The following is a 5,313-nucleotide window of genomic DNA, read 5'->3' as shown; positions in this document are numbered from 1 at the left end:
TGGCAAAAAATAAAATAAAAAAATAAAAGTTAACCAATCACACGCACAAGCTAGCTTTTCGCTACAGGACTCGATAAAAATAGACAACACCATGTCATTGAATTGGCATAAGTAATGTTTGTAAGATCAAACTTATTTAAGCTTAAACTTCTCACATATCAATCAATCAACCCGATCCGACTGTACAAACTAGTGCTTGAGATTAGCGTAGAGATTAATTAAAACTATCATCTCCAGCATGCTTGGTTAAATTGTTGAGAAGAGAAATGCCTACTATGAAGAACTCATAAAGGCTAAGGTATTACACATATGCCTGGATTCCTTAACACCTAAGGCTTGGTTATTAGTTTTTTTTTTAAAAAAAAGAAAATTTTATGTGTATCTAACTTTATATTCACCCGGCTGGCTTAAATACAATGGTTTTTTTTGCACCTGTGACTAGTAACAAACATAGTCAGACATGGGTTTTGAAGACTGTGTAAAGGTTATACTCGTAGTGCAAACAATAAAGGACAAAGAGAGTAAGAATAATGAATATAAAAAAAAAATGTATAGAACGGACTCACGGGTTCATTTAAAATCCCGCGCGCGGCTTGATCATATATATGAATATTTCTCAAATTGTTCTTCTTTCTCGCCCACTATTTACTCCATTGCTCCGGCCGTTTTTTTCCTTTTCTCCCACGATTTACTCAATAACTTCATTTACTCCATTACTCCACAATGTCGGGCGATTCTTTAGGGCTCAAAGATTTTGAGCCTCTCAAAGTATATGTTAACCAAAGAAATGTAAATTCTCACAATAAAAGGATGACAAGTTTAATTTTTTAATCCGTTCTATACAATTTTCTTTCGTTTTCAAATTATTACCTATTTTACTAATTTAATGTTTATAAATTCTTTTTTTATTTTATTTTATTTTATTTTATTTTTACTTAAATTTACAGACAACTTTCTGAAGCTTCACCAAAGAAGTGTGGTCGTAAACCAAGGAATGATGTTGTTCAAAAGAATCAGTTTTTAGGTTAGCAATTCTATACAATTTAAATTACTTTGTAAAAAGTGCAATGTGATTTATTTTTTTTTTCAATTTAGATATTTGTGTATAGTATAGTATTAGTTATTAAATTTTTTTATGTATTATGCTATTTTTTCAATAATGTGTTTGTAATGTTAGGGTTTTATATTATTTTTGTTTGAAAATAGATTAGTACTGTCAATTTTATATTACTTTTTTTCTATAACAGCTTTGTTTAGTCATGTATTATGTTGCTTTTATTTGATTATAGCTTTGTATAGTCAGGTATTAAGTTGCTTTTGTTTGATTATAGCTTATCTTGGAAAGAATTCTTCATGAATCCTGCAGTTAATAATAGATCAAGTAAATTGTTAATTGATGAATCAGGAGTGCTTCATATTGGGATAACTATAAAACCTATAATGTAGAAGAGTATGAGTATTAGATAACCAAGTCTAAGTAGACAAAATTCAACTCTAATAAAGATGAAAGAACAAGTTGATGAAAAGCCAGAAGAGAATGAAGAAGAAATATTAGCCTTAATAAACAAGCTAAATGAAAATTATGAAACTAAGAAAGTCTTAAAACAACCAGCAAGACGTAGTATTAATATTGGTTCTAATTAAGAGGTAAATGAAGATCCAAATAGTCCTATTATTGACAAAAGAAAGGTAATTGGATATAAGAACAAAACTATGAGTGAACCGGTATACGAAGATGAAGTTAATATGCAAATGGAAGTTTGTATGTAATAAAATATCTAGAACTTATCCTAATAGCATTTACATTCCAATTGATATATGCATTGAAAATTATACTTAGTAATAAATATAAATTATGCGCATACTACGCCAAAAATAACATTTTATAGCAGTTTTATTTGCTTTTTACAGCGGTTTTCAGACCGCAGTTTTAATCGCTCCGTTGTTAAAGTGCTCCGTTGTTAAAGTGAAACATACCTTTTTACAGTGGTTTAGAAAAATGCTATTAAAAGTCTTATTTTAACAGCGGTTGCATATAAACCGGTATTAAAAGCAATTTAATTTTTTGTAAAAAAATTAATAAATTATATCTCAATCTTAACGCCAACTAGAAGCATTGTATCCATTTTCAGGGAAAAATAAACAATAATATAAGTAATGTGTTTGTAATCGAGAGGAAAATTATACACATTAATCACCCATTTTTATTCAACTTATTGGAACAAAAACAATATTCTAAAAGTATATAGATTTACAGAATACAAGTAATAAATATTAAATTCCTAAACAAAATCAAAATGAAAAATGAAAAAAAAAAAAAAAAAAATGAAGAATGATAAGATTGATAACAATTACTTAATAACAAGATAATTCCGTAGAACCTCGAAGCCGATAATCTTAACCCATTAAATTTGGGCAAAAAAATTTATTCGTAATTGATGATAACGATGATTGCACACCATAAGATTAAGTTTCCTGCAATAATCAAAACCCCACATTCATAAATTCATGATGAAATTATAATTGAACAAATCTAAGAAAAATATAATTGAATTGGGGAAATCACCTGTAATTGGGAAGGAAATATGATAAGAGGGATAGTAAAAGCTGCGAGAATTGATGCAACAAGACTATTAGATAATTAAATTGGGGAAAATTATAATTGAATTGAATAAAATCAAATCTAATAGAATGAAAATGAAAAAAAAAATAAAAAAGATAAGAGGAAAAAATGAGCAAAAAACGTACGACTGAGAAGAACTCCTTCAGATCTCGACCAAGAAGAATACGGTGAAGCAACCAATTTTATAATGCTCTTTGCTATTCTGATTTTCAGTTTTGATCTGGAAATATAAAAAAAAATTATTAGTAAAGCTTAAAGATGCAGTACAACAATGGAAATGGAAATAAAGAAGTGGAAAAAAGTTAATCTACATTTGCAGCTGAACTACAAAAAGTTCTGTTGGGCGGCTTCATCAATCGTAGGGTTATACGTTTCCCTTTTTTGAAAAAATTATAAAAATAGTCTTTAACAACAGTTTCCCATAACTGCTATTATATTAACACTTATTACAATAGCGAGACTTGCAAAGCCGCTATAAAAGTAATGCTGTAAAAGGCTAAATCTGGCGTGGTTATATTAATAGTGGTTGTTTTACATATTTTGAAAATAGATCATTATTTTTAGAATTTTTGTGGAAAATAAGGCTAAAAATCCTATATAAGTTAGAATTGCAAATAACAGTGTCATGATGCATACAGAAATAATTGAAGAATTACCAATAGAAATTGGAGGAGTTCAATGTGTTATTCCTATTTTATGGGCTACTGATCAACCTAGTCATGATATAATGGTCAAAGATTATATTCCCATGCACCCAAACCATTGATCAAACTATCTTCACTGTTAATGGTCATTCTGTTCATATTTAGAAAATAACAAAGGCTTATACTCATCAGACTATGGATGTTACGCGCAGCCAGCGTGGTGATATGGTTACACCTACACAACGAGAGGTTGCACTTAGAATTCCTGAGTATGAATCGTCATTAATAGATCAAATAATTAAAAAAAATTATGTGAAAAAATTATATTCAACAAATCCATTAGAACATTGGGAAAAGGATAAGGCATTTGCTAAGATAACATTAACAAATCCGAATAAGATTATTAGAGTTAGACAAATGGTCTATACCTACCAAGATATATTGGAATTTGATGAGCAAATAAAAGAATTGTTGAATAAGAAGTTTATTAGGAATAGCAAAAGTCCTCATAATAATCCATCATTCATGGTAAGAAATCATACAAAAGAAGAAAGAGGTAAAGCTAGAATAGTCATTAATTATAAACAGCTAAATGATAATACTGTGTTTGATGGCTATTACATTCCAAACAAAACTGTGTTATTCAATAGAATTCAAGGAGCCACCTGGTTTTCTAAAATGGATTGTAAGAGTGGTTACTAGCAAATTAAAATGGAAAAATAAATCATTCTATTAACTGCATTTAGTGCCCCTCAAGGGCATTATGAATGGTTAATAATGCCTTTTAGATTAAAAAATGCTCCACAAATATTTCAGAGAAGAATGGATAGTATAATCATAGAACTTAATCATTATTGTTTGTGTAGGATTTTAGATACTATAAGAGAAATTGCATGAATCATATTCATAAGCATCTAATAACCAAGATCTTTGCACAACACATAAATAACACATAATTATACCTTTAAAGCGTGATTCCAGGAGTGATCGAGCAAGAACAATAAAGAGAAATAGGACCGCAAACGTGATTCCTCTACTTGGTCCACGGGCAAGGATTAAACCTCCCCTAATGCTAGTTAGTCGTGATTGAAATCTTCAATCAACCTTCTACGGAGAGGGAGGAATGAATGAGCCACGAACCACCACACCACCACCGAGCACCACCTTGGCCGGCCGTCCATACCGTACGGACAGGGAGGAGGGGAGAGAGAGAGGCGTGCGTGAGAGAGAGAGAATAGGGTTAGGGAATCAGGTTGCTTGCTTCACAATTCACTGCTTGGGTTAATTATGTCTTATGTTATAACCTAGGCAAGACCTCTATTTATATATCACATATATAATTAGAGTCCATGTGAAGCCCAAACTCCTAACCCAATCCAAACTACTCTAGCCTTCCTACTTACATGGCTTGTCATTACCTCATGAGGCCCATTAATGAGCTTCATATTTGTTCAATCCAAAACCCTTGTGTGTGACCTTATAGGATCCATTCTATTGGGCTTTGGACTATTTGACTAGCCCAAAGATAATTTATCATATCTAGCAATAGACAATGACGACCCAAAAGAATGAACTAATTATTTCCATAATAATGATCCTTGATATATCTAGTAATTGCACTTGACGAAGACACAAATCATTCAATCTCCTACTTGTCTGAGACAAGTGTACAATATTCAAATTTCTTAAGGCAATGTGTGTCGATTTGATAATGTGATTGCATCTCATGTCGTGATTATATTAATCTATAAATCTTTTCTTGAAAACTGAGTTAGAATTACAAAACAAATGATTACTATGTAATCCATTTGAACACGGCCATGCATTTTCTGAATTCTCCCTCTTCAAGGGGCTAAGACACATTCCTATTAAATAGGTAGACTCAATCCAATCTTGTGGCAACCAAAACTCCCACTCAACTTTTAAAGTAACCAGGAAACACCTTTTATAGTACCCTTTTATGTAATGACGTTTGAGTGTACCACAATTAAATCAATCATTGAATGAAATCAATGTTCAACTCATGTCAAAGGAATCCACTAATAT

The 5,313-nt window shown here is 30.9% G+C and overlaps 1 long non-coding RNA gene across 1 annotated transcript; it reads right to left on the bottom strand.

Annotated features, from left to right (window-relative positions):
* Positions 1-2,181: 2,181 nt before the first annotated feature.
* On the bottom strand, positions 2,182-3,092 carry LOC110709436. The gene is made up of 4 exons (XR_002508935.1): positions 2,935-3,092; positions 2,749-2,843; positions 2,567-2,607; positions 2,182-2,475 (listed from the first exon to the last, which is right to left on the bottom strand). It is a non-coding gene; the product is annotated as an uncharacterized LOC110709436 (long non-coding RNA).
* Positions 3,093-5,313: the final 2,221 nt, after the last annotated feature.

The sequence above is a fragment of the Chenopodium quinoa genome, unplaced genomic scaffold, assembly GCF_001683475.1.
Source record: "Chenopodium quinoa cultivar QQ74 unplaced genomic scaffold, ASM168347v1, whole genome shotgun sequence".
In the NCBI taxonomy this organism is placed as follows: domain Eukaryota; kingdom Viridiplantae; phylum Streptophyta; class Magnoliopsida; order Caryophyllales; family Amaranthaceae; genus Chenopodium; species Chenopodium quinoa.
This window is presented reverse-complemented; position numbering and strand designations above follow the sequence as displayed.